The sequence below is a fragment of the Marmota monax genome, unplaced genomic scaffold (assembly GCF_021218885.2).
Source record: "Marmota monax isolate L192 unplaced genomic scaffold, Marmota_monax_Labrador192_F-V1.1 WCK01_AAM20220418_F8-fsc00730, whole genome shotgun sequence".
Taxonomy (NCBI): domain Eukaryota; kingdom Metazoa; phylum Chordata; class Mammalia; order Rodentia; family Sciuridae; genus Marmota; species Marmota monax.
In genome coordinates this window covers 120,990-143,579 of record NW_026693495.1, presented here as the reverse complement: position 1 = coordinate 143,579, position 22,590 = coordinate 120,990, and the positions used below count along the sequence as shown (strand labels likewise).

The 22,590-nt window shown below is 40.0% G+C and overlaps 1 pseudogene; it reads left to right on the top strand.

Moving 5' to 3' along the window:
• The first annotated feature begins 885 nt into the window (after positions 1–885).
• Positions 886–19,937, top strand: LOC131424686 (olfactory receptor 7C1-like; annotated as a pseudogene).
• Positions 19,938–22,590: the final 2,653 nt, after the last annotated feature.

Sequence of the window (22,590 nt, the reverse complement as noted above, 5' to 3'; positions counted from 1 at the left end):
TGCAAGAAAAAAAATCTTTTGGAATCATGCTCCTGGTTATTGGAAATTATTGGACTTTGCCTCACCCCAGAAAACCAATAAAAGTTTCCACATCTTGCCTTGGTGAAACAGCCTAGTTCCTTAATCAGTGCTGTCCACCTTTGGTGAAGCCCTAATTAAAGGCTTGCCTCTGAGTGACCACAATATTGGACTTGGTCTCATTCCTATTTCCAAGCCAGAAGATCCTGTCTCCAATAACAAAGGTAGCCCCTTGTCTACCCAGGCTGGTATTTAACTGGATAATGCCCAGTTGTCAGACTTCCAAAATTGAAACTGGTGGTAATGAAGGTGGAAAAATTAGTTCATCCCATAGGTCTCTGGTGCTGAAGAAGTTCTAGAGCCCCATCTGTAAGTACTGGCCTCACAATAGCTGTGCTGCCTGAGACTGGGTGACTGGTGGTAGAAATGGACCCCAAGACGGACACCAAGCTGGGTCACATCTGAGTCTCACATCCAGAGGACAGATACAATTTTGGGGAGGCTGGTGATGATATAGGCTGAATGATGTAGTCTATCCCAGGTGGCATGCAGGTATCTGCCTGATGCTGGTTCATGTCTAGAGGCTCCATCTGTGAGCTTGGGCCTACACAGGAGCCTTGGTCTCTAATCTGCTCAGTCTCACAGTTGCAGGCCTGGCACTGAGCTCCAAGACAAAGACCCGTACTAGCTTTCATGTCCTGCTCTCCTGTGGAGGTAGTCCTTCTCCTCCCTCAGCTGCCCACTCTTGGGGGAAGGGTGATGTTGAAGTTCTGTGCCCTGGCAAACACAGTTCCAGCAGCAAGCTCACTCTGGTAGTATTGGAGGTTGTGGGACTGTGCATGGCCATAGGTGTTGGTTTATTTATTTATTTATTTTTGTACTGGGGATTAAACTCAGGAACACTTAACCACTAAGCAAATCTCCAGCCTTTTTAAAAATTATTATTATTTTTTTTTAGTTGTAGATGGACACAATATCATTATTTATTTTTATGTGGTGCTGAGATTCAAACCCAGTGCCTCACGCATGCAAGGCAACTGATCTACCACTGAAATACAACCCCAGTCCCCATCTGTTTTTATTTTATTTTATTTATTTTTTAAATTTAGAGACAGAGTCTTGGCTGAGTTGCTGAGGATGCTTTGAACTCTCAAGCCTCCTGGCTCAGCCTTCTGAATTGCTGGGAAGGGTTTACTGGCTATGCCACCTGCCAACATGGCAGCTGGTTTCACCCAGGCCTGAAAAGGGTTTGAAATCTAAGGCCTAGATTTCTTTCTTTCTCCCTTGCCTAGGTGGAAAGTGTCTCTCCGTGCTGAGCTGCTTAGAGATGGAGGAGTATGCCAACTCTTTTTGTATCCTCTTCAAACATCTTTTCTTTTTGTTCTACTAACAGCAGGCACTATGGTCTCTCAACTGGTTTCCTTAACATCCCCTGCCTTCCTACTTGGGAAGGACCCCAGGCTAGGCAAATGCTCCACTACTGAGCTAAATCCCCAGCCCTTTTTGGAAATTATTTATTTATTTAGGTACTGAGGACTTAACTCAGAGGCACTAGACCAATGAGCCATATCTCCAGGCCTATTTTTGAATTTTACTTAGAGACAGGGTCTCACTGAGTTGCTTAGGGCCTTGCCCTTGCTGAGGCTGGCTTTGAACTCGTGATCCTTCTGCCTAAGCCTCCTGAACTGCTGGGATTTCAGGTGTGCTCCAGGTTGGAAGTTTTTATCTTAAGACAAGGTGTTACTAAGTTGCCCAGACTGGTTTTGACCTTCTGGCCTCAGCCTACCAGGGGTGCATTGGTTTCCTCAGCTCTTGCAAAGGTAGCTGAGAGCGCGCATAGCTCTTCAACTTGGTATCACAGCCAGATGATAGTCGCCATCATGCTCTGCTTTTCCAAATGACCAGATTATTCTTTCCTTACCCTCAGCCCCTACAAAACCTATAATTTCCCGACAGCACCCAAGCAGGCCTCAACCCTGCTGGGATGTACCACCCCAAATCCCAGCCCCCGAGGCTCCGCCCCTTGCTTGGTGTGTCCCGCCTCCCCCATGCAGAAACTGGAAGTGGAAGTAAGCCTCTACACTGGTGCCTTGGGGCCTCCCGGTCAGGTGGTTCCTCAAGGGCGTTTCTCCTTTACAAGGGGTTTCCTCAGTCAGTTTCCCAGCCATCTTGGGTGCATCCCTGGCTTGTAGCCCGGGCTTCCCTCATCTGGGTGGCCCTAGACCCAGGTGGGCTCCTCCCGCTCCTGGCTCCCTGGTGACCACAGCGGGAACTCAGGGCTTCACCTGTGGCTGGGGAGTTTCCCGTAGGCGGGAGCTGGCGAGCCTGAGGTGTTTCCGGTCTCCACCCGAAGCCTCTCTGCAGAGATCGGAAGCCATGCTGGTATCCGGTTTGGACAAGAGCCTGGAGAGGGTGTCCATGGGGTTCCTTCCTTTCTAGCCAGCTAAATTTAGTCTCCCAGTCTCCTGTGTTGAAATAGATTTGTCACTGTGTCATGACCAAGGGGATGAACCATACAATCTTTTTAGTATTAATGCTGTGAATTTTACTAACCAGTGATAAATGTCCTTGTTTGTTTTGTGGTGCTGGAGACCGAGCCCAGGGCCTCACCCATGCGCAGGGATGTTCTACCCCTGAGCTAGGTCCCCAGCATTTTTTTTTTTTTTTTTTTTAGTTATTTTTAATGATTGAGACTGGGTTCTCGGTGGCCAGGCTGGCCTGCAATTTGTGATCTTCCCGCTTTCAGCCTTCCTATTAGCTGGGTTTAGAGGTGTGCAGCACTGTGCTTGGCACTTCAGGAGTTTTTTATTTGGTGCTTTATTTCCCATTGTTAGCACAAAAAGACTAGGCCGGATGCAAACTTCATGATAATTTCAGTGTTTTTTTTTTTTTTTTTTCAATTTAAAATATGTTTTTAGTTGTAGATGAACACACAGTGTCTTTATTTATTTTTATGTGGTGCTGAGGAGTGAACCCAGTGCCTCACACTTGGCGAGGCAAGCACTTGACCACTCAGCGCCGTCCCAGCTCTCATCAGCTTTTTATTCAGGAATGGTATTATACCTCCAGTGGACTCACTGTCCTGGTGGAAATGAGCCACTGGCCAAAGGAGTTGGGCTTAAATAGGTTATACTGAGAGGTGAGCATGTCAGTTTGGGCACTCAGGAATTTTGAGTTTTGGGGTTGAGGGGTCTGTGGCCAGCACCTGGAGAGGATTCATCTTGAAAGAGATTAAAAGCTTCCCAGAGATTATCATTTTAGGTTTGATGAAACACTTTCTCCCCACTTGTGGCCAGCGTCTGAAAAGGATTTATCTTTCAAGAGATGAAGGCTATCAATGTATGGCTTTCTTTTTCACTCCCTTTTCCCAGGCTGCACTATCTTGGGGTTTTTCATTTTCCATAACTAACACCATGACTACATGTGATAGGGTGAGCACAAATATTACCTAAGTAAAATGATATTAAGGAGTAGTTGGTGTGGGTATTAAGAAAAATATCCTTGCCCAAGGCCAATGGCTTGGAAGAGGAGCTTAGAGATAGCACATTTGAATAGTCTTTCCTCTGACACTATAGTGCCCAACAGTGTTCTAGGTTAAAATCTGATAATAGGGAAAAAGAATTCTAATAACAACTAAATTGTAAGGCATGTGTCCAGAAATGTACTCAAGCATTTAGGCTTTGAAGACAAGTAGACTTGTCATACTCTGGCTTAGCAGTTTTGTAATAGTAATCCTCCTGCCTCAGCCTCTCAAGTAACTGGGGTTATAGGTGTGTACCACTGTGTCTGGCTTTCTAGCTGTTTTATGTATTTATTTAAAAGGAATATATGGCATTCAATTGAATGTGAATGTGATTACAAAGGTCTCACAGAAAAGAGGTTCCAGATTTATATAATTGGCTTCACAGATTAGATTTCATTCATCCATCCATTAACAGTTTTCATTCATCAGATATTCAAAGGTTCATATGTTCTAGGCTGTTGAGAGCCACAGCCGAAGGGGCCCCAGCAAACTTCCAGCTGCCAGCTGATGATTGGCTCACAGCGGCCCCAGCAACTTCTAGCAGCCAACTGATTGGCTCCTCTGCGGTGATGCTCATTGGGCTGTTTCCCTGCCCTTTCAGACCACAGAGCTGCTCATTGGGGGACTTTTTTGGCTCTGCCCATGCGACCCAGCCAATGGGCCTCAAGAGCAGGAGGTGTGCGGGAGGTGGAGAGGCTAGTGGGAAGCCAGTTGTGGCAGTTGGGCTCTGAAGGTTTTTCCTGAAGAGCTGTTTTGTTTGGTGTGTGTGGTTCTAAAAATAAAGTTCGTTTCTTTTGACAAGTGGCTCCTGTATTGTGCCCAGCCAGACTGTGGTACTAGGCAGTGAGGAACAACGAATTCTGGTTCTTGCTATCACAATGTGTCTTGTGATGGGTATTGCCTAGCTGTTTTAGAACACAGGTTGGCCATCTGTTTCTTTATTGGATCATATAGGAAATATTTTAGGTTTTGAAGGCCATAGAATTTCTATTGCAAGGAAATTCTCATTTTAGTACAAAAGCACCAAGGGAAAGCTTATAAAGAAATGTTTTGTTGTGTTCCAGTCAAACTGATGTACACAAATAGAGGATTGATTAGTTCATGCCTATTTTGCCAAATCCTGGCCTAGAATAAAGAAAATCTGCTACTTGTGGGCCTGCCATAAAGATGTGCTGTGCAAGCTCATAGGCCTCTCAGGTTTGTGAGGGAAAAATTCCTATTCCCTCAGTGTGTTTTCATTCATTAAAACTTCATCATGTGCCTGTAATGCCAATTACTTGGAATACTGAGGAAGGAGGTTCTGAGTTTAAGGGCATAGGCAATTTAGGAAGACCCTGTCTCAAATTAAAATATGAAAAGGGCTGTGGACATAGCTCAGGAGTAGAGTGCTTCTGGATTCAATCCCCCACAAGGTGGAGAAGGAACAAACTAACAAAAACTCATTTAATCTTGGGTTTCATGTTGTGCAGATTTGCTATGATGTAACTAAGGTAGCAGGTGAAATTGTTTCTGTTACAAGGAAGTGATTGTATCATTGTGGAAATTATTTCATTTAGAATATTTCTCTCTTTTCTGCCACATGTTCTGGAGCAATATGGAACTGGAATTGGTCACCAAGTGTGATATTGTGTGGTCTGTATTTGGTCTTAGTCCAGGGTCCTGGTACAGAGTTTCTAAGACCTGTGGAATGTCTGGAGTGATAAAAATAGCTTTGTATGCCCATAAGATGACTAGTGGCTGGTAGGCTGTAGATAACCTAAGGATCATGGCTGGTCCAGAAAGATGGAGGCATGATTAAAGGATTGAAACTTTCGCACACGTCAAACTCTAGGAAGGCAGATAGGCTGAGGGTTAAGTTGATAACCAGTGGCTACGAGTAAAGCCTCTATGAGAACCCCAAAAGTGTGGGTTTGGGGAGCTTCAGGGTAGCTGAACATGTTGAGGTTCTTGGGCATGGAAGCTCTGCACCTTTCCCACCATACTGTGTCCTATCCATCTCTTTATCTGACCATCCATCTATGTACTTTGTAATATTCTTTATAAGAAACTAGTAAACACAGGGAAGTATTTCTTTGCATTCTTTGAGTGATCCCAGCAAATTCCCTCCCTCAAGGAGGAGGTAGCCAGTTGGTCATAGGTGTATGTGACAACCTACAACCTACTACCTGTGACTGGCTTCTGGACTTGGGAATGTATTGTGGGACTGAGCCCTCAACCTGTGGAATGACAGTATCTCCAGCGAGATGGTAAAATAGGTCACAGAATTTGTGACCTTTGAGGATGTGGCTGTGGACTTTACCCAGCAGGAGTGGGCTTTGCTGGATCTTGCTCAGAGGAGCCTCTACAGAGATGTGATGCTGGAAACCTCCCAGAACCTGGTCTCACTAGGTAAGATTGGCAATGTTGTTCATGTAGGGTTTAGAAAACAGTTTTATCTACTAGTTGACCTTGTTCCAGGATCTGTGCTGAGGAGTGGGAGTACTTGGTAAATAAGACAAACGTGGTCATTGATCACAGGGTGCCTACGATCTGGAGGCTTCTTCATGAAAAAGAACACGGGCATATTAAACTTGTTTTTTTCTTTTTCTTTTTGTGGTTGAAAGCCTTGAGGCTTATTAAGTGTTGAATGTGTGGGCATTGAGGGGCTTCTTTGGGGCACAGGGAGAGTTTGTGATTTGTGACCTTTGAAGATTCTACTGCCGTGAATGCCCTTTACTAAGAGACCACCAGGAGCACATCTGTAAGTTAAAGAAGCGGGGTTTATTTTGCAGTCATGGGAGAACATACCCATGGGGAGTCGAGGGGCATCTAAAAAGAGGGCATTAGAAATACCTATTAGAGAATTTGTGCTGCTTTTTGGATGATTTAGTGATGAGTCTATGGGGTAGATAATGTTAGTTTCTTAAGCCTGTCTGTGAACCAGTACCACAAACTGGTGGGTAAAAAGTATAGAAATTTTTATTCTTTCATATTTCTGGCATCTGGGAGTGTGAAACAAGGTATCATTGGAGCTATATTCTTTCTAAAGCTTCTAAGGAAAAAGTCCCTCCCTGTCACTTTGTACCTTCAGGTGGTTGCTGGCAGACCTTTTTGTTTATAGATGTATCACTCTAGTCTCTGCCTCCACCATTACCTTCCCTGTGTACCTCTTTCTAATCTCTGTCCATATAGGGACATCCGTCATTGGATTTAGGATCCATCTTAATCCAGAATAACCTCATCTTAACTTTAGTATATTGACAAAGACCTTGTTTCTGTATAAGGCAACATTCTAAGGTTCTAGGTGGATATATTTTTTAAAAAAATTCAAACTATTTTTAGATGAAGTTTTAGTTAATAACAAAAATGAATGGAAGGTAGAGAGATTTTTCTACTCCCAAACATGGATAGCCTCACCAGAATGGTAATTTTTTAAAAAAATTAATGGACCTATGTTGATATTTCATCATCACTTAGAATTCATTCTTTGTATTTAGATTTTTTGTCTTGGTACCATGAATTGAACCAAGGGGAACTTAACCACTGAGCCAAATTCCAGTCCTTTTTGTTTTTAATTTGGGACAGAGTTAGCAAGTTGCTTAGGGCCTCTTTAAGTTGTTGAGGCTGGCTTTGAACTTGGTGATCCTCCTGCCTTAGTCTCTCAAATGGCTGAGATTTTAGGTATGTGCCATCATATCTGGTCATTTCTTCTTAGTGGGTACTTTTTTTTTTGTAAGTTATACTTTATTTCTAAAAGTATAACTACACCATTTCCCTTAATTACCTTTTTACTCTTTTATCAAGATATACATACACTAATGTGCATGAAGTGCCAATCTATGTACAGCTTGATGAAATTTCACGTGGATGTATACATCCTGGTGGACACACTTCTAGGATTCCAGGAAGTTCATTTATCCCCTTTCTCAATAATCACACCAAAGAGGAAACCCAATTTTGACTCTTACTATACTTGATTTGGTTTGATTGTTCTTGCTTTTAGATAAATGTTAAACTATAATATGTACAGTGATTTGTTTGGCTTCTTTAACTCAACATAATGCCTGGTTTGTCCTTTAGTTGGTCTTTTGGTAGACTTACATACTTACTTCTCTTGGTATATGCTATATGTGAGGTAATGCAATTACTGAATGATAGGGCAGACTTCATGTATAGTTTTGGTAGATGCTTTAGTTTTTTAAAAATGTTAGTTTCAGCTGTAATCCCCCAACACCATGTAAGTTTTAGCAGTTTCACACACCTGGCCCATGCTTAGAAACTTTAGCCATTCATTAGAGTCTGTAGTGATATTATGCATTTTTCTGATATGTAATGGTTTAGCGTACTTTTTTGTGTGCTTATTGGTTATTTGGACATCTTTATGAAGGCACTTTTTGAAGCAATTCACCCATTTATTGTCCTCTCTCTTTTTTAAAAATTTGAATGCTTTCCTTCTGGTTAGTTGTCTAATTGTATGTATATGTTATATGTATTTTGTATCTTGATACATACACATCCACCTATCTGTATTAACAAACACATACACACACATATATACGTATTGTATATATGTTCATAAAAATGCATATATATTATATCAGATAACTTCTTCCAGTCTTTGGGTAGTTTCTTCACTCAATTTTTTTTTTTCTATAAAGTGTATTTATTTATTTGACTTCAGTGATGTACACCACAGTCATTCCCATGCTCAACCCCTTCATATATAGCCTGAGGAACAGGGACATCAAGAGGGAGGTTCCTCAGAATACAGTGTTCATATTGGATAAGCCAGTGAAACCAAACTTGTGGAACCCTCAACTCTGCCCATCTGGTTCTGTAGTTTTTGTCGCTCTCATGTCTTTCAATTTTCTCAATATCTCCTATATGAACACTGCTTCTTTTGGTACATCTGTAATGGGATTGATGGAGTATTATGGGATGTTGTCTACATTAGTCACTGTATAACTGAATTCTGCAACATCTATATAACCTTCTTTATTTTTCATCTATGGCCCGAGCATCTTGGAGAAATGCACAAATGTTTTGGAAAAGTAATTTCAATCTTCATCCCTTTCAAAAATTCATACCTCTTTTCTATTCTACTTTCATGTCTTTTAGATATATTTAGGTATGTTAAGTGTAAGGATGAACATAACTGGTCCTCAGCCTAGGTGCTCTCGTTTGGTTCCAGTGACTCAAAACTCCATGTGTTGGTAGCTTGGTCCTCAGAGTGGTGATATAGGAGGTGGTGGAACCTTTGAGTGGTGGGGTACCAGAAATTAAATATGTTATTGGGGAGTGTCCTTGAAAGTGATTAATGCTGGTCTCAAGGAATAAGTTAGTTCTCATGAGAGTGGTTTGTTATAAAGGAGCAAGGCTGGCCCCTCCCTGCTCTCCGGGGTCCTGCTTACCATGTGATCTTTCCTTTTCTGTGTGCTTTCTACATGATGCCATCTGCTATGATGTGACATAGTCACGAGAACCTCTCAACAGAGCTGATGTCATGCTATTTGGACTTTCTGCCTTCAAACTAAACTACATAAATCTCTACTTTATAAAGTACCTAGCTTCAGGTATTAATTTTTTTATGCTGGGGATTAAACCCATCGGTGCTTTACTACTGAGCTACATCCCCAGTTATTTTTTATTTTTTGTTTTGAGACAAGGTGTCACTAAGTTGCTGAGGTTGGCCTTGAATTTGTGATTCTCTTGCCTCAGCCTCTGGAGTCACTGGGATTACAGGTGGGTGCTACTGTACCTGTATCAGGTGTTTTGTTATGGCCACAGAAAATACAAGAATACATTTGTCTTCATGTTGGAGTCATTTGGGGAGACTTAAAAATATTGATCATTGTATCTCACTGCAAATTCTGATTAATTGGACTGTAATGTGGCTTAGCCTGAAGATTTTTATGTGATGCAGGTTGTTTTAATGTGCCACCAAGGTTGAGAACTATTGCTCTAACCCCATGACTAGTTCAAAGATGATTATTGTGTTTGATTCTTTTACTAGTCAGCATAACTAAAGATCTTTTTTTGGTACTGGGAATTTTTTTTCTTTTTGTACTCAGGGGTGCGTAGCCATGAGCCACATCCCTGGCACTTTTTAATTTTTTTATTATTATTTTTCTGTTTTAATTAATTTTTAAGTTTATATATGACAGCAGAATGTATTACAATTCATATTACACATATAGAGCAAAAATTTTTCATATCTCTGGTTGTATACAAAGTATATTCACACCAATTCATGTCTTCATACATGTACTTTGGTTAATGATGTCCATCATATTCTGCTATCAGTTCTAACCCCATACCCCCTCTAATTTTTATTTTTTATTTTGGTACTGGGGATTGAACTTGGCCCTCAACCACTGAGCCACATCTCCAGCCCTATTTTCTATTTTATTTATAGACAGGGTCTCACTGAGTTGTTTAGTGCTTCACCATTGCTGAGGCTGGCTTTGAACTTGTGATCCTCCTGCTTCAGGCTCCTGAACTGCTGGGATTACAGGTGTATGGTACTGCACCTGGCTCCCAGCCCTTTTTTATATTTTATTTAGAGACAGACTCTCATTGAGTTACTGAGGCTGGCTTTGAACTCATAATCCTCCTACCTCAGCCTCCTAAACTGCTAGGATTACAGAAACACTGAAGACTTTAAAGTGATGTGAGCCCACAAGAGATGAGGTTGTTAAAAAAGCTCACCTTAGCGGGTGGGGGTTGTGGCTCAGTGGTAGAGTGCTTGCCTAGCATGCACGAGGCACTGGGTTCGATCCTCAGAACCACATAAATGTAAAATAAAGATTTTGTGTCCACCTAAACCCAAAAATAAATATTAAAAAAGCTCACCTTAGCAACAGAAAATGTGATTTTACCCAATATTTCTAATGTAGGCAAATAATGTTTATTTACCTATAACTGTTTATATTATTTAATTACCTATATGTCCTCCAACAACATAGCTGGTCATCTCCGCTGATTAATAAAATATTATCTTGCCCCACATTCACCATTTTATACTTACCTCAGCAAATGGAAGCTTTTTCCTTTCATTAATAACAGTATCTTTAGAACTTCACTTTTAAACATTGCTTTTTTATGTCTTCTGTTGGCAAGAACTGTTTTTGATGTTTGGTCTACATCCATTATAGGGGAATTCATCTTGCTTTTAGAGATGTTGTGTATAGTTTCTGAGGTAGTTATTTGATATCTTTTTTTTTAAATATTTTTTTAGTTGTAGATGGATACAATGTCTTTATTTTTATTAATTTATTTTTATGTTGTGCTGAGGATTAAACCCAGGGCCTCATTCATAAAAGGCAAGCGCCCTACCAATTGAGCTACAACCCCAGCCAAGTTATTTGATCTTAACCAATGAATACTTACTTTTATTTGTCTTTTTGTTATTAAGCTAAGTTGTCTACCAACTTCACTCCTCAATACTGATATCAGAGAAGGGAATGCTGTTTACAGAGAAGAAGTCATACCAGCCAGTGATAAGTGATGCTCTCATAAAAAATGGCTAAATTAGAGTTCTGATTTACTGGTTCAACAAACTGCAGTAAGACACTTTGGTGTCTGATCTACTCTGAAACAAAAGTAAGTGATTGCCAAAAGTCTTGGAATTTGCAAAGGTAATGTTGCCTTATTATTTTATAATTATGGTCTACAATGTAAGAAATAACTATTTTAGCCATTTTAAGTACATTATTTAGTGGAATTAAATTCCTTCACAATGTTTTGCAGCCATCTCCACTATCTCCAGAACTTTTTCCATCTTCCCCATATGAAATTCTGTACATATTCAACAATAACTACCCATTTCCACCTACCTCAGACCTTAACAATGACCACTCTATTTCTTGTCTCTGTGAATTTGACTGCTCTAGGGATATCACATGAGTGGAGTCATACAGTGTTTGTCCTTTTGTGACTGAATAATTTCACTCATCATAATGTCTTCAAGGTTCATCCATGTTGTAGTATGTGTCAGAATTTCCAGAATGTCAAGGCTAAATAATATTCCCTTGTATGTATACATTATCTTTTGTTTATTGATTCATCTTTTGAAGAATACTTGGGTTGTTTCCACACCTTGGGTACTGCCTGTGTGTGTATCTCATTTTCCTTAACCATTCATGTGTCAACAGACACGTTGCTTTATATTTTGTCTTTTGTGAATAATGCTGAAATTATTGTAAAAGTGCAAATATTTTATTCTTTGGGATATACACTCAAAAGGAATTGCTGAATCACATTATTGTGTGTGTGTGTGTGTGTGTGTGTGTGTGTGCGTGTGTTTATTTTTAGGAACTTCCATATGGCATTCTATAATGGATATACCAACAGTTTACATTCCCACGAACACAGTACATAGGTTTCCTTTTCTCCATACCTGTACCAACATTTGTTATATTTTGACTTTTTTGTTAATAAGCATTATAAATGATGTGACTTACATGGTTTTGATTTGCATTTAGTTGACAATTAGAGATGTTGAATATTTTTCATATACCTGTTTGCCATTTCATGTCTTCTTTGGGAAATGTCTTTTTAGGCCTTTTGTCTATTTTTCATTGACTCATGTATTTATTTTTGCTATTGAGTTGTTTGTGTTCCTTATGCATTTTGTATCTTAACTTCTTGTCAGATAAATGGTTTGCAAATTATTTTCCTCTTCTGTAGGTTGTATCTTCACTGATTGTTTTCTTTGCTGTGCAAATTGTTTTTAGTTAGATGTAATCTCATTTGCCTGTATACCCTAAAAACATTTTCTACAGGGTACAGTGCACACAGCTGTAATCCCAGCAATTTGAGAGACGGAGGTAGGTGAATTGTGATTTCAAAGCCAGACTCAGCAACTTAGCAAGACCCTATCTTGAAATAAAAAACAAAAAGGGCTGGAATGTAGCTTAGGGGTTAAATGACCCTGGTTCAATCCCTAATAAAAAAATCAAGCAAATCCATTTTCCTAAACCAGTGTCAAGAGTTTTTTCTTCTCTGGTTTTCTTCTAGTAGCTTTACAGTTTCAGGTCTTAGGATTAAATGTTTAATTCATTTTGAGGAGGTTTTTATATATGGTGTGAGATAAGGGTCCAGTTTCATTTTTCTGCATGTAGTTAGAAGAATCTATCTAGTTTCTCTTCCACTACCTCTAGAGTCTCCCATCATTCAGTCTCAGTCATAGTTATTCTGTGCCTGAACTCAATAAATGTCCCAGTGAATTCTCACTTCTGCTTAGTTACAACGACTCATGTAACTCTAGAATATACTTGCATTATATTTATTCATATTTGCAGTTCATGATGTCTACCATAAATGTGCTCTTTACCTCTGAGTATTTTATATAGTTGATCAAGTGGAATATATGAGAATTATGGTGTATTGCTTTTGATTTGCATTTCTCTGATAATTAGAGGTGATAGGCAGCCCTCTTGAGTGGGAGATTTCTGTGCTGAGGAGAGAGAGATTAGTTTGTCATTAACTGACATGAGGAAAACTCAAATCCATACCCAATCACAATGGATATACAAGAAAGGATGGTGTGTGTATGTGTGGGTAAATGGCAGAGAGTAATTTTGGGAGAACAAGTGACCAAGTGGCATGTGTTTTAGAGGTTGGCTGGAAAGGAAGAGATTGAATAATGAGAAAATTTAGAATGCTGGATGATCAGTAGCCAAATTGAAATAATTATGGTTAGATCCCTCAAAATGTAATATCAAATTGAAATTATGATAGGTAGATCCAAGGAGCGAAACTGATCAAGGAAGGAACATACCATTGATTTGATATTGCTTCTGATACTGAGGTTAGATAATATTGTGTATGAAAACTAATATTACACTCTACTGTAAAATAAAGATTCAATTCTTCCTTTTAAGATTTGTTCTTTTCCTGATTATGTGCCACATGATGAACATCATTAGGCAATAAAAAGGCTACCTCCATGTATTCACCTTTTAGATGGAGAAACCTAGAAGAGGGAATTCATAAGCATAGAAAGAGCCATAGTGGTTGCCAGGGGCTGGAGGTGGAGGAGTATGGTGAGTTACTGTTTAATGGAAATTAAAGTTATGTTTGGGATGATCAAAAGCCTGGGAAATGGACAGCGGTGCTGCCGCATAACATTGTGAATACACATGGTGCACTGAACCATGCACTGAAAAATCGTGACAATGGCATGTTTTGCTATTTATATGTTACCACAATGAAAATTAATAAAAAGTTTAAAAACCACATGAAATATTTAAAAAGTAGATTCTGAGGTCTTTCCCTGAAGATATTGACAAGGTAAGTCTTGGATAGAGTAGGAGGCTGTATATTAGCAAAGCCCAAGTTGATGCTTTTGAGAAACCTAAATCCTAGGATAGTGTTTCTCAAAGACTGTCTTGGGAGCTGGGGATGTGGCTCAAGCGTTAGCGTGCTCCCCTGGCATTTGCAGGGTGCTAGGTTCAATCCTCAGCACCACATAAAAATAAAATAAAGATGTTGTGTCCAACGAAAACTGAAAAATAAATATTAAAAAATTCTCTCTCTCTCTTTAATAAAAAAAGACTGTCTTGGGGATATAAAAATTGAAACTTTCCCAAAATGCAAATTATCAGACTCAAAGTTAGACCTACTGAGACAGAAACTGGGGGTGAGTGGGTCTCAGTACTCTGAATTTAAACAAGTCCTCATGGTCATCCTGGTGTAGGTCATCCTGGTGTAGGATTTTGTGAATCCCTACCCTAGTGAATCCTGAGACCCTTTGGTACTCAGTCATCTGCCTGATTATGAAACTGTAAGTGGAAAATGGTGACATTTGTCTCCAAGAGGGAATCTAGCAAGACTAGTTACTCTTCCCAGAGGAGAGGAACACAGGAGAGAGGAATCCTGATGGACCTACAGTTAACTCCCTGGAATAAGGAATTGATGAGTTAGAGACTTCTTCCTGTGTATTCCTGCCCTTATGGAGCCAAACTGATCAAGGAAGGAACATACCATTGATCAATTTGTTTAATAAACTTCAGTGGGGATACAGCCTCCGGCATGCAACATGAAACTCATCAGCTTATAGTTACCAAGGCCTTTAAGTGCCAGGCTAAGACACTCATGCCTTCTCCAGAAGAAGTCAGCCAGACCCCATACCATATGCCTGGCTCTGTCTCCCTGCTCTTTCAGTGGACAGATTTTCTGTCTTCATCAGAGAACATAATTCGAGGAAGTTGGCCCTGCAGTGGGTCCATGCTGCCAAGCCTACATAGCCCAGTAAGTGTTGAGGGAAAAGAGATGATATTCATGGAGAGGGAGCACTCAAGAATATTTGCTTGGAAAGTAGAATGACTAGATTAGTTGCTTAAAGTTGCCTTTGTATAGTGAAGTTTTACTTTCATTGTATAGTATTTGGGTGGATAGCTGAGGAGGTTATGGGGAGGGTTACTCTGTGTTGGTCTTCAGGGCACCCTGACAGCACAAAATTGCTGTGGATAACATAGTCCAGTGTTAGAGTTACCAGTCTGGGTTTTACAAATGGATGCTTTGTATTAAAGTCTTGTTCTTTTCTAGTCATTTTTGTTGTCTGACCCAAGAACTCCAAAGTCTTCATTCTTCCTTAGCCTAGAACAAGCCTTTCTGAATTCTGCTGTCACTGTCATGTGCTTATAACACCCCTGTTTCTCCCAACAGTCCTGGCCGTCTTCCCCACTTCACCTGTATCCATGGTTCTCAGCAGAAACATTTAAGGGAGAAGTGCTTTCATAAAAGCACTTCCCTTCAAAAACCTGAATGTTTGTGTAGACTTTATATCTTTTTCTCAGAGGACCTAATATAGAGCTGAGAAGAGATTCCAGCTTCAGAGGCCAATCCTTTCATTAACCATTCCCCAAATCAGCAGAGGTCATAAGAATACTTTGGAGTACTCTCCTCTCTGGTGCTCATTAATTACTGGTGGAAGACTGATATCACACTGTTCTCATAGGAACCTGAATGGATGGGGGGATGCTTGGCATAGCACTGGGAAGGATAGGAGGGCATTTTCCCAGCATGGCTCTTTTCTTATTTATGTTCTGAGGCTCCTGCAACCAGACACAGTGGAGGGAATGTTCTCATCCATTTGCCTTCTATTGTTCTCTTTGGGAAATTGGTGTTTGGGGAGAGAACACAGAGAGAGGACTTCCTCAATCAGAGATGGAAAGTATTCAGCTGTTCTACATGCAATTGAAAGGACAAATATAAACACTGAGGAACTTCCAAGACAGGAATGGAAATGATGACTCTCCATTTATAATCCCACCAGAACTACTGTTATAACAGTTCTTTGTAAATTTCATGTAAATGTGTGATTCCTCTATTTATTCTTCCTTTTGTTTTCATTGTAAAAGAGGACAGAAACCCAGGGACATGTATGTAAGTGACTCAGACAAAGCTTGTGGAGAGTAAGTTGCTGATGTTTCCATGGGAAAGGATTCCTGGTGAGAGAGTAAGTAGAAGGGCACGAGAAGATGGTCTGGCTACACTGTTGCATCTTGGGATGTGCTAACTTGGGGATATATCCTGCCTAGGCTTGAGAGAAGGGCCTGGCTATTTAATGAGTAAAAACATATTCCCTCTTCTCTCTTCCTTTCCTCTTTCAAAAACTTTTGATACTTTTTATCACATCTCTGTATATTAACTCCCTTGGGGGCAAGGGTTGCTAAAGATTTTGGAGTAACAGACACCCAGGGTATACTAGATGAGTCATAGCAATGGAATAAATTGTGGGTTCATCCATCCATTAATTTAGCCCCAAACAATATGAGTTATCCTCTATGCCAAGAAATCAGTTGGATTTGAGGATGGATGGGGTTGGAAATAGCCTAAACAGGGGAGAGCTATGTCAAGTATAGAAATACAGGAAGAAATTAGAGGGAAGAGTGCTTGAAAATCATGGTTATATAAGAGGCTCTGTCCCATTTTGATACAAGGAAGGTTTTCAATATGTTCAGAATTTAGAGTAAAAGTTGAGAAGTGCTGAGAAATGAGGCTGTAGGATCAGAGTAGACCCATGATATATCAAGAATTCCAGATATTTTCAGAATGACTGGCCTGAAAAAAAATTCACATGTTGAAATCCTAACCCTCAAGGCTATGGTATTAGGAGATGGGACCTCTTGGCAGATAATTACATCTTGAGAGTGAAGCTTCATGAATGGGATCAGTGTCCTTATAGAATAGGCTCAAAGTATCTTTTTTCACCCTCTCCCACCATGTGAGGACACATCAAGATAGTGCCATCTGTGAACAAAGAAAATGGGCTTCCATAAGACACTGGGTCCCTCCTTGCTTTAATGGTGGACTTTCTAGTCATCAGAACAGAGAGAAATAAATTTCTGTTGTTTGTTAACCACAGAATTGTGATATTTTGTTGTATCATCCTGAATAGCATCAGAAAGACATCTAAAAATTTCAGGCAGGGAAATAAAATAACCAGTTTTTCATTTTAGAAATATTGGCAGCCTGGGCAACTTATTGAGACCTTGTATCAAAAAAATAAAAAAAAAAATAAAGAGGGCTGGGGTTGTAGCTCAATGTTAGCATGTGTGAGTCCCTGTGTTTGATCCTTAATACAAGCAAGCAAAACAAAACAAGAACAGTAAAAATCCCCAAACAATAACAACAACTACTCACCCCAAACTCCCAAAACCAAAATGAAAACCAAACCAAAATAAAAAATCAAAACCAGGGCCAAACCGAAATCCCCACATCTATTTGTGACTTTTTCCATGTCTTGTCTTATGGCATTGCAATGGTTTAAACCTTGATAATTATGTTTTCCTTGACTGTTTGACCAATCAGTTGATTTATTATAGGTGAAGAGCACCTGTATAATAGCATGTAGCAAATGTGCAGAAAGCACTTGTTTCTGTAGAATGTTGAGGGTCACAGGTACAATACCTACTAGTCATTTGTTAACATGGTTTATTATTTGTTGAAAATATTTTCTTTTCCTCCCTCCTTGCCTTCCCCTCCCCCCCCTCTCTCTCTCTTCCTTCCTTTTGACCTCCTTTTCTGTTATTTCTTCCTTTCCTTTGGAAACTGAAATCCTACTCATCCTGCTCATCCTGAAGTATTTTTTCAGATATTTCCCCTCCTTTCAAATTTTCTTATTGCTCAAAGTCATCTGACCCTCCTCTGAGTCCCTGTCCTGCCACACACAAGAAAGATAACTCAGACCTTTCTTTAGGTCTCTGGGCCCCATGTGTATTGGAGCAGGTGTGGATTGTTTTATCCCTAAGATCTAAAATTCCTTCTAACTTTCTGTAGTTATTAATTCTAAGGCAGAGACAAAGGGAATGGGTGAGTCTCCCATAGGCCAATAGACATGGATTTGTCAATATCATGAAATGTTGCCTATAATGAATGACAGAATGTAGGTTTTCTAGGTTCTATAATATTAAGGATTTCATGCCCAATTTTTTACCTCAAGAAATAAAGAAGCCAAGATAGTCTGTCTGGTGTGTATTTCATGTTCTTTCTCTTTAATTGTCTAGCTGATGTGTCAACAACATGGGACTAGGAAATCAAACAAATGCTTTAGAATTTATATTCCTGGGATTTTTCCAAGACTCAGAGCATCAACTGATGTTATTTGGATTGTTCCTATCCATGTTTATAGTCATGTTCCTTGGGAACTTGTTCATCATCATTATAGCCATTGTCTCGGATTCCCATCTTCATATGCCCATGTACTTCTTTCTCTTCAATCTGTCATTTGCTGACATTGGTTTCATCTCTACTACCGTCCCAAAGATGCTGGTGAACATCCAGACACAGAGCAGATCCGTCACCTATGCAGGCTGCATCACCCAGATGTATTTTTAATGGTTTTTGGAGGCATGGATACCTTCCTTCTCACTGTGATGGCTTATGACCAGTTTGTAGCCATCTGTCATCCCCTTCACTATCCAGTCATCATGAACTCATGAACTCCCATCTCTGTGGTTTCCTGGTTCTTACATCCTGGTTAATCAGCTTGTCATATTTTCTGATCCAGAGTCTGTTGATGCTGCGTCTATCCTTCTGTACCAATTGGGAAATTTGACACTTTTACTGTGAACTTGCTCAGGCCCTCATACTAGCTTGTTCAGACACACTGATCAATCACATAATACTCTACATGGTGACTGGCCTTTTTGGATTTGTTCCCTTTTCAGGGATCCTTTTCTCTTATACCCGGATTGTCTCTTCCATCCTGAGAATTCCATCAACATATGGAAAATATAAAGCTTTTTCTACCTGTGGGTCTCATCTATCTGTGGTTTCTTTATTCTATGTGAAAGGTCTTGGTATATACCTCAGTTCTGAAGCATCATCATCTTCCTGGAAGGGCATGATGGCCTCCATGATGTATACTGTTGTCACCCCCATGCTGAACCCCTTCATCTACAGCTTGAGGAACACAGACATTAAGAGGGCCCTGAAGAAACTTCTTGGCAGAACATTCTATGTTCAGTGACAAGAATACTGGTCCTGGGCTCTTGAGCTGGCAAAAGTACCAGCAAAAGAAATTCTGCGTCAAGAAATTCTGCCTCTAAATTATATAGGCTTTCACCCCTCACCCAATCTGTTTCTCTGTCTTTAATGAAAATATCCCTGGGAGTACTTTGTCTGATACTTTTATGGTGATCACTCTGTTACCCTCAGTTTTATTCCCCACTTCTCCTCCTTTTACATTTTACATCACTACATCTCAACTTGATGTTTGCATTCCTATAGGTCTATACAACCATTCAAGTATCAACTCAGAGACTCTTGGATAAAACATTATTTAGTTCATTTTTTACCAACAATAATTGTTAGTTCCTGTTAAATTCATTCATTTGGCAATATTTATTGAATATCTACAGTGTACCAGGGTGTTCTAGGTGCTAAGAATATAGCAGTGAAAAAAATCCTTGCCCTCATAAAGCTAAAATCCATGTTCAGGCATATAATATCTGGGTAGACAAAAAGAGATTAGTACTTTGGGCATGATGTTGCATATCTGTAATCCCATCTACCCAGGAGGCTAAGGCAGGAGGGTTACAAGCTTGAGGTCTTCCTGAAAAACTTAGTGAGACCCTGTCTCAATAAAAAATGAAAAAGGGATGGGGATGTAGCTTAGTGGTATAATATGCCCAGGTTCAATACCCAGTACTGCAAAATAAAAAAAAAAGTGTCATGTAAGAAATTGGGACACTGGTATGCACAAATCTATATGAAAGTGCTGTGTGGATCACAGACTATAAATTAAATAAAAGACTTGTGATCACCACCCTGTAGTGACCACAGGAATTTTAGTCCTGAAAACTTCCATTTGAGAGATAATTACTCTCTTGATTGTAGTTATTAATTGAAATAGTCTGCTATGATCCGTCTACAAATTAATATGATGAAACTTTATCATCAATGTGATGGGATTAGAAAGGGTACCATTGGGAAGTGATTACAGTATGAGGGTGTTGCCCTCATGATGCTCTTATAAAAGGGGCTCCAAGGGAGTTGCTTTGCCTTTTCTCCCATGTAAGGGCACAGTAAGAAGCTACTATCTGTGAAACCGACCTTCATCAGATTCTTTGATATTAGACCTCTTGGTCTCCAGAGCTGTGAAAAATAAGTTTCTGTTGGTTATAAGCTACCTGGTTTATGGTATTCTTTATAACACCTTGAAAAGATTAACACACTACTCCTAAGGCTAAAGTGCTTACAATAATATTGAAACCTGAAATATCTATAATGTCTTAGGTAATGTCAGAGAAACACACAAATGAGCAGGCGGGTACCTAGATAAGTTCCATAATGAAATGGAAATGATTTATACAGGAATGTATTACTGGATAAATGCAAGCAAGTACTTACAAGAAGGTAGCCTTTGCAACCATCCAAGGAAATGTCCACTTCCATTGTCATTTGGGCAGTGCTCTATGCATAGCTCTATACTGATTAACTACTTGGTTTATGGATGGCAGTTACAAACTGAACAGATGGTAGGGTGCCACTCTGAGAGGAAGATAGAGACAAATAATCTCAGTGAGCTGAATTGCATGGTGTTTGCCTATCTACTTCTATTTTTACTACCTCATGGGTATTGGCCAATGGCCTAGCTATGTGGAACAACCTGACCAATTAAAGGTATGTTTATGTGGGGCATGACCCAAGGAAATAAATCACTATGGAGATTTAAGGGAGGTAGTAATAGAGGACATGTTGGGGCTGATCAGATATCCTTTTCTAGGAGTTTAAGATGATTGGAACCAGTGAGTTGATATTCTGGTGTGCTACCTTGAAGTGTCCATTTGCGTCATGAGATGAGTTGCATTGGCTAATGTGAGAAAATGCAAGAAGGTTTAGAGTAGAAATGATTGAGTCAAAGACTTAACCTTATCAATGAATCCATATTGATGGGATTAAATGAGTGGTAACTGGAGGCAGGTGGGGTGTGGCTGGAGGAAGTGGTTCACTAGGGATGTGGCTTTGGGGTATATATTTTGCATCTGGAGAGTGAAGTCTTTCTCTCTGTTTTCTGATCACCATGTGAGCTACTTCCCTCTGCCACACTCTTCCTCTATGATGTCCTTTCTCATCTTGAGCCCTGAGAAATGGTGTGTACTGTCTATGAATTGAGACCTCTGAAACTGTGGGCTATCAAATAACCTTTTCCTCCTTTACAATTTTTCTGGTGGGGTCTTTTAGTCACAGCAGTGAAACAGCTGACTAAAACAGAAATTGGTACCTAGAAGTGGGGTCTTTGCTGTAACTAATCTGACCGTGTGGTTGATAAGTTTTTGGAACATTTTGAATAGGTGGGAGGAATTTTGAAATATTTAGCAGTGTAAGCTGGAAATGCTTTAGGTTGTTGTAAGCAAAGCTTAATGGCTGTTTCTGGTGGGAGCTCAGAAGACCAGAATGCCAATAGGAGAGTGAGGACAGGTCTCAAGAGGGCCTAGAGGAAAAGGAGGATTCTATTGATAGTTAGACTAGATGTCATTCTTGTTATGTTCTGGCTAAGAAGTTATCTGCATTTTATCTGTGTCCTGAGACTCTCTGTGATGTTGATTTTAAAAGGGATGGATTTATTAATCTGGCAGAAGAAATGTCTAGGCAACATAGCATACAGGAAGTGCCATGGGTATTGCTGGTGGCTTTTAGCCAATTTTATTGTGATATTCAGGAGCATAAAGCTCACCCCTAAGGGAAGGCGAGAGAATGGGTGACCATTTCAAAAAACAATGTGTTCTTGTTTTGATTTATTTTGTTTTTGTTTCAAGCTGCCTATCCCTAGAAATTTCTCAGGCAAACTGGGAAAAATGGTTGGCTCAAGGTTTGAAGTTTGTCGGACCTGAGGAAGAGAAAATTAATACAATGAATTTTTATTCCGTTTTTGTTTCATTCAGTTTTGGTTTTGTTTTGTGTTATCTTATTGGGTTGGGTTATCTTTATAGTAGATTAGAAATTAGTAAAAAACAAACTGAAAAGGTGTTAAGTAAATTGTTAGAGGGTCAGTCCATGGAGAAAGACATTTTAGATCAAGCAAAAGAGAAGGTATCTCGAGCTAGTCAGACAGAGAAAGAAAATTTAAAGGAAAAGGGGCTATTAGGAAAAAGGCTACAACAGGAGGCTGCTAATAACTCCGTTTTATCACCAGATGGCGTAATTCAACCAACAGCTGCACCTATGGAGACAGCTGAGTGGCCCTCAAACCCCGTAGTTGATAAATAGGATCCTGAGACAGGACCTCAAAGATTAGCATGCCCTGTACTTGAACAGGTAGGAGGGCAGCGAATTCACCATGCTTTAGATTTTAAAACAGTGAAGCAGTTAAAGGAGTCTGTAACAACCTATGGTCGCCAAGCACCCTTCATGGTAAGCATGGTCGAGTCCATTACTAACTTGGACATGACGCCAGCAGATTGGGCTAGCATGTGTAAATCTGTGCTAAATGGAGGACAATATTTGTTATGGAAGGTTGCCAATGAGGAATTTTGCATGGAGATAGCTAGGCGAAATGCAGCAGCCGGTTACCCTCAAAGAAATGTAGACATGTTGTTAGGAAAAGGACCTTACAAGGG